Source organism: Macaca fascicularis, chromosome 6, assembly GCF_037993035.2.
Source record: "Macaca fascicularis isolate 582-1 chromosome 6, T2T-MFA8v1.1".
In the NCBI taxonomy this organism is placed as follows: domain Eukaryota; kingdom Metazoa; phylum Chordata; class Mammalia; order Primates; family Cercopithecidae; genus Macaca; species Macaca fascicularis.
This window is the reverse complement of record NC_088380.1, coordinates 1,281,352-1,295,730: the sequence shown is the minus strand read 5'-3', so window position 1 is coordinate 1,295,730 and position 14,379 is coordinate 1,281,352. Positions and strand designations below refer to the sequence as shown.

Genomic DNA, 14,379 nt, shown 5'->3' with positions numbered 1-14,379 from the left:
CAGATTCCAGGGAGGGATCTGTGTGGTTTCTGCAGAGGTGACGACAGGGAAGCGGTTAGCAGCAGTGCCCATCACAGTCCCTAGAGACTCAGGCGCTGCAGACATGTTCTGCCACCCACACCCATGTCTGGAAACTGGTCCAGGTTTTGAGGACCAGATATTACATCTGAAACATTCTCCTATCCACTCCCCGGCTGTGTGACCCCAGAAAAAGTCACTCAACCTCTCTGGACCTCCGCTGACACCAGAAAAATACAGTCTTTGAACTAAATCAGCCTGCAGTCCCTGCCCGCCCCAGTATCCCATGGTTCCTCTTGAGTTCTGATCGGACCCCAGCCCTGCCCATGGTGCTAACTCACTCCTGTGGGGAAGAGAGCTTGGACTGTGGTGGATTTGGGGGTGTAACCTGCAGGGCTGGAAGGGACCTGAGACAGCAGGGCAGAGACTCCACAGTCCCGGATCTCAGAGAGCCTGGGGAGCCCAAGGCTCCTGTCCTGGCTGTGTGACCACAGGAAGCCATGTCTGTCTCCAGGCCCCACACCCACACCTGGAGGGTCAGTGTGTGTCCAGTGCTGTGCGCACTGTGTGCCAGGAGTCAACAGAAAGCTCAGAGCAGGCTCTGGGGCCCAGCAGAACCACACAGACTTCCACCTGTGAGTTCCAGCTGGATTTTAGAAAGAGGCCGCAAGGGCACAGGGGAGTCACACAAGGTGCCAGAGCCCACAGAGCCAGCAGGCATCGAGGCTGAAGGTCAGCCCAACCCGATTCCGGCCCTGAGCTGGATCCTTCACTACCGCCTGCCTCACTTCTGAGACATCAGAACAGGGACTCGGCTGGGGCCAGGAGCACAGAGCTGGAGCTTTCTCCATCATCCCTCCTGGCCTCGCTGGCTTGACCAAGGTCACACTGAGGAGCATGAATCCACATGCAATCCTAACAGCACGGGCGATGCCGCCTGCCCTCAGGAGACCCAAACGCACAGGCTGAGCACAGGCAGTTTCTGCAGCAGCTGCAAACCCGGCCCCAGAGAAACACAGCCTCAGATGCCCAGCTCCTGGTGGACCAAGGGGACCCCAGAGCCACTCCCAGCATGGTGCTGTAAAGACCCCTAGAGCTGGAAGGAGAAGCTGAGCCCCGTGAGGGCTGAGGGCGGTTCCCTTTGAATGGCCCTCATTTGGAGAAAGAGGCTTTAAAAACCATATAATTGGATGCAGAAGTCTATTTTTGTTAAAGCAGTTTCCATGATGTAGCAAAGCAGCACTACAGCTCTCCAGTTACAAAAGCAGCCTGGGAACAATGGGGTCACCTTAAAAAGTCGCCAAGGTACATTTCAGCGCCTGCAGCAGGCTGTGGACGACAGCGCTCAGAACACATGCTCCCAATCTGCTTTGTGTTTACCCAGGTTTACCCTCCTCCAAAACGGTGCAGAACAACGCCTGGCTCTACTGAGGCGAGGCTGCATCGCCAGCTCTTGTTATTTCCTGCTCCAAAGCAGCCTGCGGTGGAGGAACCAGGGAAACCAGGCTGTCCCGTGCGTCTCTCCCCAGGAGAGCAGCCCTTTGCTGAGCACTACAGGGCACATCCATGAGACCACACTTTTATTGAAAGCTCTGCATCTGGCTGCTGTGTTCTGCACTGAGATTGATTACAGAGCCGGACAGCTCCAGGGTGGCGGCTGTGTTCCTGGCACAGACGTGAGCTTGGGGCCACGAAGTTTAATGAACACTTTGCACCCCGTTGGCGCCTTGAAGGTTGATGCTTTCACAGGCGTCCAGGACATCTGCTGGCAGGTTTTCCAGTTCAGCATTTTTCATTTTGCAGTCCAGGCAGGAGACGGGGAGAGGTGATAAAGTGGGACCTGGGGCATCCGCCAGAGCTATGCTGATGCTCCTCTCTGTGCTCCTGGCAGAAGCCGCGGCCAAGGGGGACACTGGTCAGCCAGCCGCCACCCTGCACCCTGACAAACGGAGCTGAAGCCACAGAACACGTGGGCTGCTGTGTGGAGCTGGCACTCCTGCCGGGCTCCAGAGCTGAACGGGCAGCCCCGCCAGGCCTCTCCAACCCAGTAGCTCCGGCTCCCCAGGAGAGTTCCAGCAGCAGCGGCCAGTCAGCCTAACTCCGTCCTGGAGCACACCTGGTCTCAGATCTCTGCAGACTCACTCTCCAAGAGGAGTGCCTTGGTGGTGGGTTGAATTGATGGCATCGGGACATCACCAACAGCAACACACAGTACATCAAGTTGTGGGGAGGGCTGGTGCCTCCAACAGACTGCCCTTGTGGTCAGCACCCTGCGGTCTCTGTGGGTTCTGTCTCTCTCAGGGTCAGCGTGGCCAGGAATCATCTGCCAAGCCCTGCGCAGCACCAGCCAGATCCCCAATCTGAGTCTCAGACAGCAATGTGGAGTCCACATTTTCCTAATAACCTTAGTTCACATTGATGGCAATTGACCCTTTGGAACCTGCTTTTTATGGGGCAATGCACTTATGCAAAACCACAAAGACCAGAGGCTGCACATGTACACGTCCTGGGAGGGACCTTAGCAAAGTGTTCCCACAGTTACATCCCAGTGATGAGCAAAAAAGAGAAATTTTAACCAGAGTCGGACAAGACCGCACTCTCCTTCCACTCCAATTCCTCCCTGGCCCACATCCCCCGTGGCAGGAGGAGTCAGAGTCAGAGGAGGCAGGAGGAGCATGGAGAGTGATCATGGGCACACAAGGAGCACGGAGAGCATGGGGAGCATGAGGAGTATGTGGAGCACACGGAGCACGGAGAATATAAGGAGCACTGGAAGCACAGGGCGCACAAGGAGTATGGGGAGCATGGGAAGCATGGGGAGCATGAAGATATAAGGAGCACTGGAAGCACAGGGCACACGAGGAGTATAGGGAACATGAGGAGTACGGGGAGCACCAGGAGCACGAGGAGCAGGGGAGTACAGAGAACATGTGGAGCAGGGAGAGCATGGAGAATGCAAGGAGTCCTGGAAGCACACGGCACACAAGGAGCATGGGGAGCACAGAGCAGGGAGCACAGAGAGCAGGGGAGTGCAGGGCACTTGAGGAGCACAAGGAGCCCTGGGGTTGCCCAGGTGGGGAACATGAAGAGCACTGGAAGTTACAGCCCTGGGCACGTGTGTGGCCTCCACCACCCGGAGGGCACAACAGCTGTGGCCTTGGGGACCCTCCCCACTGGCACCAGGCAGTTCCCTATAGCCCTTGGCCCTCCTGATCCCCAGATTGTGAGGGCTGCTCATCCGCCTGGGTGACACCTTCCCAGGGCCCCACTGAACTCTGCTTCTACCTTGAGCCTCTGTGATTTGAGGTTGTGCTTTTCTCTCAAGAAGCCAGATCCTTAAAAATGAGAGGGGTTTCTTCTGAATGAGCACAAAGTTCCCTGCATTTTCCTGCCATCCTCCCTCCCTCTCTCTCTGTCTGCTTCCTGCTTCTCCGGAGCCACCTCCACCCCTTGTCACTAATGAGAACCTCCAGATGCCTGCTTCGGGCCAGGTCAGCCTCTTCAGCCCCACTTCTTAAACTCTCCGCTTTGATTCTGTGAGTTCTGAATTATTTTTGTGCTTCTTTTCTTGGTTTGCTATAACCTCTTTATGCGGACATTTTCAGTAGAGTTTCTTCTTCTCAGAAGCATTTACTCTTGTAAGACAGTTGTTTCTTCCTGTGCTGCTTGTTTCTTGAACTTAGGAAGGAATGTCTGGTCAGGATGGCTTTGATGGTCTCTGCTTTCAGGATGCCATCTGTTTCACAAAAAATGCCAACACCAGATCGAATTTCAAAACATTAAGCCATGAGAGACTTTCATTCATGCACTATTACAGATTAGATATCTAGAAAAACACCCCTGGTACAAAACACGTAAAATACTGAATAAAGTTATTTTTTTCCTGTTTTAATGCATGGCTGAGCGGGCAAGAGTGAGCAGAAGTTCAAAGAGGGAAGTGGGGTCAAGGCGAGAGGAGCCACAGCAGTCCCCTATGGCCAGGCGCATTGGATGCAGAACGGCATCAAAATCTGAGACCACGCAGGATGGAAACTGAGGCCTGAGAGTGCCACAGGGAGCCGGCACCTCCACAAGGTGAAACCCTCGATGAACAACTTAATAAAAAATGCTTATCAAGGGAGACAATAAGGAAACTTGCCTGCCTTAGCCCTGGCTCTGGGAAGGGGCAGGGAAGGACTTTTCTAATAATTCCTAACTATAAGCCCATATTCATGCAGCCTCCACATCAGAATTTATGTTTCCTGTGTGTCCTAAACTCAAGCTGAGAATGAGGCTAATAGAGGCTCCAGTTTGTCGTATTCCAAGGCATCTGGCAGCCTATGTGAGTTGTTTCTGGAAAAACCCACCCCAAGCCAGACTCATAGACTCTCCCAGATAGAACTCTATTCAACAAGAATTCCTCTTCAAAAAAATCACAGAATATACTGATAAACTACCCAACATGAGTGAGATTCACCAGAAGGCGCAAACAGCAGAATAAGACCTATGTACATTGGATACAAATTACTTTTTAAAAAATAAGTATGCTTTATATATTTACATATGGGAGGGGATATAAAAAATATGACTAAGGAACAAAAGATTACCCAAAATAATCAATCAGATTTGAAAGAGAGATAAACAGAACTTATAACGCCGTGTGTGTGTGTGTGTGTGTGTGTGTATAAAGAAATTATAGCTGAAATTAGAAGTGCAATGGTGTGTTTAACAGAGGATATGACACTGTTTCAGGGAGAACTAGTGAACTGGAAGACAAATCTGCAGGACAAAGAGATTTCTAAACAGGTTCAAGATAAGCGACATGAAGAACAGAGCAAAGAAGAAGAACGTTCATTTAATCTGACTTCTAGAAAAAGAAAATAGAGAAAGGCCATGTTGAAGAGATAATGGCTGAGAATTTTGAAGGGTTGATAAACCCCAAACAGGGTAAATAAAAGAAAGTCAAACTTAGACACATTTTAGTGAAATTATAGAATACAGACAAAGAGAACATCTTTAAAGTAACCATAGAGAAAAGACACAGACCTCCTGGAAAGAATGCCAGTTAGACTGACAGCAGACTTTTCAACAGAAACAACAGAGGTCAGAATAATACCTTCAAGGACTGAAAGGAAATGCTTTGACCTTGACCTCTATATCCTGCAAAGCCATTTTTCAAGAATGAGGGCTGAAGATAATTTTGTTTTTCAAAAAAGAAAAAAAAAAAAGCAAGTTTACTATCAATAGATGTTTCATAAAGGAGTTTCCAAGGGCAAACTTCAGGAAGGAGAGAAAGATCCCTAAATGATAATTGAGATATCAGAAGGGACGGCAAAGAATAAAATTTGAAATTGGGAGAACTTGGCCGGGCGCGGTGGCTCAAGCCTGTAATCCCAGCACTTTGGGAGGCTGAGACGGGTGGATCACAAGGTCAGGAGATCGAGACCATCCTGGCTAACCCGGTGAAACCCCGTCTCTACTAAAAAAATATAAAAAAACTAGCCGGGCGCGGTGGCGGGCACCTGTAGTCCCAGCTACTCGGGAGGCTGAGGCAGGAGAATGGTGTGAACCCGGGAGGCGGAGCTTGCAGTGAGCCGAGATCGCGCCACTGCATTCCAGCTTGGGGGACAGAACCAGACTCAGTCTCAAAAAAAAAAAAAAAAAAAGAAATTGGGAGAACTGGCTAGTCATATGCAGAAAATTGAAACTGGATCCTTTCCTTACACCTTATACAAAAATTAACTCAAGATAGATTAAAGACTTAAGTGTAAAACCCAAAATTATAAAAAGCCTATAAGAAAATCTAGGCAATACCATTCAGGACACAGGCATGGACAAAGACTTTATGAGGGAATTGTCAAAAGCAATTGCAACAAAAGCAAAAATTGACAAATGGGATCTAATTAAACTAAAGAGCTCTGCACAGCAAATGAAACTATCATCAGAGCAAACAGACAATCTACAGAATGGGAGAAAATTTTTGTAATCTCTCCATCTGAAAAAGGTCTAATATCCAGAATTTACAAGGAACTTAAGCAAATTTATAAGAAACAAACAACCCCATTAAAAAGTGGGCAAAGGATATGAACAGAAACTTCTCAAAAAGAGACATACATGCGGCCAAGAAACATATGAAAAAAAGGCTCAACATCACTAATCATTAGAAAAATGAAAATCAAAACCACAGTGAGATACCATCTCACACCAGTCAGAGTGGTGATTATTGAAAGGTCAAGAAACAGATGCTGGTGAGGCTGTGGAGAAATAGGAATGCTTTTACACTGTCGGTGGGAATGCAAATTAATTCAACCATTTGGAAGATGATGTGGCTATTCCTCAAAGATTTAGAACTGGAAATACTATTTGACCCAGCAATCTCATTTCTGGGCATATACCCAAAGGAATATAAATTATTCTGTTATAAAGATACATGCACATGTATATTCATTGCAGCACTATTCACAATAGCAAAAACATGGAATCAACCCAAATGCCCATCAGTGATAGACTGGATAAAGAAAATGTGGTACATATACACCATGGAATTCTACACAGCCATAAAAAGGAATGAGGTCATGTACTTTGCAGGGACATGGATGAAGCCGGAAGCCATTATCCTCAGCAAATTAACGCAGGAACAGAAATCCAAACACCGCATGTTCTCACTTATAAGTGGGAGCTGAACAATGAGAACACATGGACACATGGAGGGGAACGACATTTATTGGGGCCTGTCCAGGAAGTGTGGGTGGGGAGAGCATTGGGGAAAAGAGCTAATGCATGCTGGTCTTAATACCTTGGTGATGGGTTGAAAGGTGCAGCAAACCACCATGGCACATGTTTACCTCTGTAACAAACCTGCACATCCTGCACGTGTAGCCCAGAACTTAAAAAAAAAGAGAGAGAGACACATGGTCAATGTCGTTAAACATTAGCTGTACGGCTGGGCACGGTGGCTCATGCCTGTAATCCCAGCACTTTGGAAGGCTGAGGCAGGCCGATCACGAGGTCAGGAGTTCAAGACCAGCCTGGCCAACATGGTGAAACCCCGTCTCTACTAAAAACACAAAAACTAGCTGGGCATGGTGGCAGGCGCCTGTAATCCCAGCTACTTGGGAGGCTGAGGCAGGAGAATTGCTTGAACCAAGGAGGTGGAGGTTGCAGTGAGCTGAGATCACATCACTGCACTCTAGCCTGGGCAACAGAGCACGACTCCGTCTCAAAAACAAACAAACAAACAAAAAACTGTACAAAACAATAGAAATTAAACATTATTGGAAGTTAAAGAAAAGAAAATAGAACTAGAATACTGGACATTAACAGCATATAACTCAAGATGAGTTGATTGGAAATAAGGGAGGGAATTAAAATATACTTCTTTAAACCTCAGAATGCTCAAGTTATATTTATATTATAGTGAATGTTAGGCTAGGATTTTAGAAGCAGCTCGGTAGCATGTTCTCATATTAAATATATGCATATTCTATGACTCAGCAACTCCGTTCTTTAGGTATACCCGGTAAAAAACCTTTATTCACCAAAAAACTGTGTAAGAACTTTCATAGGACGACTCCTAATCGCCCCATACTTAAATAGTGCAAATGTCCATCCACGGCAGAATGGATGAATAGCCACGTATTCACCCCACGGCACCTTTGAGAATGAACGGAACCTCCTTACATGCAAAACCACGGCTGGATCTCACAAAGGAGCAAAGGAAGAAGCTTTTTGCATGACCCTGTTTACAGACAGCCCCAGGCAGGTCACACCCATGGAGAGTGTCAGAATTCAGAGGGGTGCTGCCCTCACTGTGGGATGGAGCAGGACCCTGGAGTGGGCTGGGCCCTCCACACTCTGTGTGCTGACTCCCTAACCCAAAGTGTGACTGTCTTTAGAGACAGGGCTTTTGGGAGGTAACTGTCAAATGAGGTCATGGAGTGGCCTTAACCCTATAAAACTGGTGGCCTTATAAGAAGAGGAAGAGCTCTCTGTCTCTCCCCGCCCTCCGCATGCCAGTGAGGACAGGACTGTGAGGCAGGAGGAGGTTCCTCGCCAGAACCCAACCCTAGCAGACCTAGACCTGGGACTTCCAGCCTCCAGAAACAGAAGAAAATAAATTTCTGCTGTCTAGAAGTCCCCCAGGTGTATTTTGTTATGGCAGCCCAAGCTGACTGAGATAGATGGTGACAGGTAGGAAGACTGGGGCAGGGGCTTGTAGGTGCCAGTCATGTTCTATTTTGGGTTTGGTTACAAGCGTGGTTAACTTTGTGAAATTAAACAAGCTATAAACTTGGGATATGTATACTTTTTTTGCTATGTATGTTATACTTCAAAAAGTTTACTTTTTATTTTAGAAAAACATAAACGATCCCTGAAATATGATAAAGAGACAAATTTCCTATCTCTACATTGCTCCCATGAACCAAATTCAGAACAATTTGGGCAACAGAAAAAAAATGAAGACAATGGATTATAAAACACTGAATTTCTAAAAATCTATGCATTCCTAGAGATCCAAGAGGGGAGAGGTAGAGGAGAGAGAGGAAAAGTGTGAAAATGAATTGCAAAAATAACTATTTGAAATGCTTTCTGAAATCGTAAAACACATTCAAAATAACTCCTGGATCAAAGCGACCATAGTGGCCTGGATGTGGGACAGAGTCTAAGGAGATCACTTTGGAGCTTTATGGTTTAATGCCTGCCCTGCTTAGAGTTTTGGATTTGCATGGGGCCTGTAGCCCCTTTCTTTTGCCCAATTTCTTCCATTTGGAATGGGAGCATTTACTCAATGCCTATACCCCCATTATATCTTGGAAGTAACTAACTCTTTTTTATTTTACAGGCTCATAGCTGGAAGGGGCTTATCTTGTCTCAGATAAGACTTTGGACTGTGGACAATTCAGTTAATGCTGAAATGAGTTAAGACTCAGGGACTGTTGAGAAGGGATAATTGCATTTTGCAATGTGAGAAGGACATAAGATTTGGGAAGGGCCAGGGGTCAAATTTTGTGGTTTAGATTTGTGTACCCACCCAAATCTCATGCTGAATTGGTGAGAGGCCTGGTGGGAGGTGACTGAATCCAGGGGGCCAACTTCCTCCTTGCTGTTCTCATGACAGTGAGTGAGTTTTCATGAGATCTGAAAGTTTTAAAGTGTGTTTTACTTCCCCCTTCACTCTTTCCTGCTCCACCATGGGAAAATGTGCCTTGCTTCCCTTTCACCTTCCACCATAAGTTTCCTGAGGCCTCCCAGTAATGCTTCCTGTTAAGCCTGCAGAACTGAGTCAATTAAATCTTTTTTCTTCATAAATTACCCAGTCTCAGGTAGTTCTTTATAGCAGTGTGAAGACAGACTAATATAATTGGAAAGTACACAGAGACCTAACTTTAGGTTCATTTCCAGAAGAGGGCCTGACCTGCTGCTCAGGGGTTAGTATTTCTTTCTTAGTCTTGTCTTTCTCATGAAGACACAGGTATACACAGTTTCTCCATCTTCACATCCAACTTCACTAATGGGTCATACTTTCCTTCTATTCCAAAATTTAAGCCAAATAAAAACTAGCCAGAACATTGGGCAATTGTTCTCCAAAAGGGAAATACGTCATTTATCTCAGCAGAAAGTATAACAACTCTGTTATGAGTTTATGGGTGAATCCAGGAATTGGCTTCCCTTTGGATCACCCCTCATGGCTCTAACTCTGCCCAGAAACAGAAGGTTCAAGCCCTGGCCAACCAAAGCCAAGAGCTGCCCTCAGTCCTCATTCCTTGCTGGCAAACGGACAGCCATATCCTTTTTCACGGAGGTGCAGAGGTCAAGTTAGTCACGGCTCAGCTCAGGATGTGGTCCTGAAGACGTGACTGACAGGTGGCAATTGTTACTGATGCCTTGTTGCTGTTCTTCTCCAATGACCATTGTCAGCCTCTGATTTATTCCCAGGCACCAGCAGCCAGGCTTCAGCCATCAGCCTCACCCAGCTGAACGCAGCTCCTGCTCTTGGACAGAGGAAGGTGGGTCTCAGGAGGGCAGCCACTCAGTCCCGCAACTCGGGCCCAGGCCACTGTGCTTCCTCTGGGCAGACCACTCTGTCCCTCGGTGAGCAGAGAGCTGGCATGTTAATGTCCCACTTGGATTTACTGAATTGACTCCCATCACCCTCCTATTCCTCTCTCTGTTCCTTCCCAGGACATAGTGATGCCTGAAGGGAGAAGCCTGTTCATGCCATCTGCTCCCCAGACACCAGCTCCAGTGGCATGGATGCTGCTGCCTTCCAGGTGGCTGGGAGCCCACTCTCACGTTTGGGGGCTAATGTCTGTGGAAAGGGAGGGTGCTCAGTCCACATGGGATTTTGCTCCCCTGACACAGAGCACAAGGATGCTGTAAGCTGAGAGTGAAGTCACTGTCCACCTCCCAGAGGCCACATTGCAGGTCCAAATACAGAAAAGAGAGTGTCTTAAAGGAAGCCTTTGACTCTCTTTGGCTGAGTTTATGGAAAGGAAAACGGTGCAAGCTGTCGATGGATCTACTATTCTGGGATCTGCAAGACAGTGGCCCTCCTCTCACTGCTCCACTAGGCAGTGCTGCAGTGAGGACTCTGTGTGGGGGCTCCAACCCCACATTTCTCCTCTACACTGCCCTAGTAGAGGTTCTCCATGAGGGCTCTGCCCCTGCAGCAGACTTCTGCCTGGACATCCAGGCATTTCCATACCTCTTCTGAAATCTAGGCAGAAGTTCCCAGACCTCAACTCTTGACTTCTGTGCACCTGCAGGCCCCACACCATGTGGAAGTCACCAAGGCTTGGGCCTTGCACCCTCTGAAGCCATGGCCCAAGCTGTACCTTGACCTCTTTTAGCCACAGCTGGAGTTGGAGCAGCTGGGACACAGGGAAACTTGTCCTGAGACTGTACAGAGCTAGCTGGGCTGTGGGCCTGGGCCATGAAACCATTTTTCCCTCCTAGGTCTCTGAGCCTGTGATGGGTGGGGCTACTGTGAAGATCTCTGACATGCCCTGGAGATATTTTCCCATTGTCTTGATTATTAACATTTGGTTCCTCTTATGCTATGCAAATTTCCACAGCAGGCTTTAATTTCTCCCCAGAAAATGGGTTTTTCTTTTCTACCACATGGCTGGGCTGCAAATTTCCCAAACTTCTATGCTCTGCTTCCCTTTTAAATACAAGTTCCAGTTTCAGATAATCTCTTTCTTTACACATATCAGTGTACACTTTTAGAAACAGCCAGATCACCTCTTGAAAGCTTTATTGCTTAGAAATTTCTTCTGCCAAATACCCTAAATCATCTCTCTCAAGTTCAAAGTTCCACAGATCTCTAGGGCAGGGGCAAAACGTCACCAGGTTCTTTGCTAACGCATAACAGAAGTGACTTTTTCTCTAGTTTCCAATAAGTTCCTCATCTCCATCTGAGATCACCTCAGCCTGGACTTCATTGTCCGTATCATTATCAGCATTTGGGTCACAACAATTTAACAAATCCCTAAGAAGTTCCCTCATCTTTGTCTTCTTCTGAGCCCTCCACACTCTTCCAACCTTTACCTGTTACCCAGTTCCAAAGTCACTTCCATATTTTCAGGTATCACTACAGCAATGCCCACTCCTAGGTACCAATTTTCTGTATTAGCCATTCTCTCATTGCTATAAAGAACTGCCTGAGACTGGTTTGTTTATTTATTTATTTATTTAGAGATGGAGTTTCACTCCTTTTGCCCAGGCTGGAGTAGAGTAGCACGATCTTGGCTCACTGCAACCTCCACCTCCTGGGTTCAAGTGATTCTCCTGCCTCAGCCTCCTGAGTAGCTGGGATTACAGGTGTCCACCACCAGGCCCGGCTAATTTTTTGTGTTTTTAGTAGAGACAGGGTTTCATCATGTTGACCAGGCTAGTCTCAAACTCCTGACCTCAGGTGATCCACCCACCTTGGCCTCCCAAAGTGCTGGGATTACAGGCTATAGCCACCATGCCCAGCCAAGACTGGATAATTTATAAAGAAATGATGAGCTTAATTGGCTCATGTTTCCACAGGGTGTAGAGAATATATGGCTGGTGAGGCCTCAGGAAACTTACAATCATGGTGGAAGGTGAAGGGGAAGCAGGCATGTCTTCACATGGCCACAGCAGGAGGAAGATGCAGGGAGAGGCATGTATTTTAAACAAGGAGATCTCAGGAGAACTCTATCAGAATAGCACCAAAGGAGGAAATCAGCCCCCATGATCCAATCACCTCCCACCAACCCCCACCTCCAACATTGGGGATTACAATTTGACATTAGATTTGGGTGGGGACACAAATCCAAAGCATATCAGCCTGTTTGTAGTATTCCGCTCCCTGGACATCATGAAGGCAGGTGTGAAATTCTAACACTAAATGTTGGCGATGGTCTTAAAGTACCTACCTGTTGGTTGACAAGAGCAACTTTTAAGCATTGTAAATAGAGATCTGTTGAGGATGTCACTGATGTTGTTACCCAGCACTCTCTCTAGCCCCAAACACAACTGGATATCAAGATTTATAAGTTCTTAGATGGCTTTTGAGCAGCAGAAGTTAAGATATCCGAAAAAGGCTCCTGGCTTAAGCACATTTTAAAAAAACTAACAAATCAGTGTAAAATAATATTTTGTTAGAAGGACTCATCAATAGCTAAATCAGCTCTGAGCAGATTCTCCCAGTGAAGGCATCCCTGCTCTGGCTCCAGAGGACATGAAGGCTGCGTGGGCAAAGGCCAGAAGGAGAGACTGCCAGAAAAGGCCAGGGGAGGGGCCCCCAGAGAGGAGAGGGGAGAGGTGAGGGGAGAGGTGGGGGGAGAGGTGGGGCCAGAGGTCGGGGGAGTGGTGGGGGGAGTGGTGGGGGGAGAGGTGGGGGGAGAGGGAGAGGCGTGGGGGGAGAGGCAGGCCAGAAGGGTCTGGAACAGCACTGCCAGTGCAGAGTCAGTCACTGGCCCAAGGGAAGCCCCAGGTCGCTGGGCTAGGATTGTGTCTTGGATTTGGGGTCCTGGCCTGGATTTGAGGTCCTGGGCTGGATGTGAAGTCCTGGCCTGTATTTGGGGTTGTGGCCTGGATTTGGGGTCGCCCCAGCGCCACCCATGCCCACCCAGAGCCGTGGACAACAGGACCTCAGGACAGGTCTGGACGTCGGCGAGGCTGGGGGCGCGGGCTTCGTGGACTTGGTGCGTGGGGTGGGGCCAGTTACCTGGCATCCAGGGTCCTCGGCGCGGGTGTAGACGCAGCCTCCCGCACTTGGGGCGGTCACACCCTGCCCGGCCTGGGGCAGTGCCCGAGTCCCCACGAAGCCGCCCTGAGAGCGGCCCTGACACAGCCCACAGGCTGGGGCGGGTCCCTCCGGCCTCGGGCACGCGGGGTCGCCAGGCGCAGGCGCCATCCAGCCGTTCCTCCCTTTCCGCCCGTTCCCGTCTGGTGCCTCGCGCGGCCTTCAAGTCCGTCCTCCCCGGGAAATATTCAGAGAGCGTTTCTCCAGCTGACGGCAAAAAAAAAACACAAAGTGAGGAAAAAATAAATCTGTACAACAGGGAAGTCGAGGACGCGGGAACACAGCGCCACGTTCCTCTGGAACCTCTCGGTGCCTGCTTTCCCCAGGAAAACGCTGTGGAGGTAGGAAAAAAAAACACTAAATAAAAAACCATGTGTGGAGTGTGAAGAGCTCTGGGAAGGTTTTCGTAGAGGACACCAAGATGACAGACGCAGCAAAGCTTCAGTCATAAAGCTCGGCTGACAGGGAACGGGGAGGCCAGGGGGCCAGGAAGGGCGGGCGGGGAGCGGGCATGGCGGCCCCTGCAGGGCGGGAGGAGGCGGCTGCGGCCACGAGAACAGCTCGGACGGGGCAGAGAAAGGAGGTTTCCAGTAAAAATAATAACGCCAGAGGAAAACCATAACTCAGGTGACACAGACAGAAATTTCCAGTAATAATAATCAGGTGATAGAGAAAGGAGGCTTCCAAAACGAAGAACAAGTGCAATAGATGAGTGGTGATTTCTCATCATAAATGGCAACTCAGGAGACAGAGAAAGGTGTCCAACCCTAAACTACAACACGATTTGGAGAAAGACAGGTGCTGTCATAAAGCAGAACTCAGGGGATGGGGAAGATGGCCCCAGTCCCAAATGACAATGACAGAGAACAAAAGATCAAACTAAAGTGACAAGAGAAAAAGGGTTTCCAACCATCACACAGATGAAGAGAAAGACTGATCACATAATAAAGTATTCAGTCATTAATACATGATAAACCCGGTGATAGAGAAAGAGGCTTAGTCATAAATTACTCAGATAATGGAGAAAAAAGCCTTATTCATATATGACTCAGGTGATACATCAAGAAAGGTTTCCTGTCATAAAGGATAACACAGCTAAAAGA

The 14,379-nt window shown here is 48.3% G+C and overlaps 1 long non-coding RNA gene across 1 annotated transcript; it reads right to left on the bottom strand.

Moving 5' to 3' along the window:
- Positions 1-1,204: 1,204 nt before the first annotated feature.
- LOC141406956 (uncharacterized) lies at positions 1,205-13,355 on the bottom strand. Its single transcript, XR_012413554.1, has 2 exons — positions 13,199-13,355; positions 1,205-3,754 (listed from the first exon to the last, which is right to left on the bottom strand). It is a non-coding gene; the product is annotated as an uncharacterized lncRNA (long non-coding RNA).
- Positions 13,356-14,379: the final 1,024 nt, after the last annotated feature.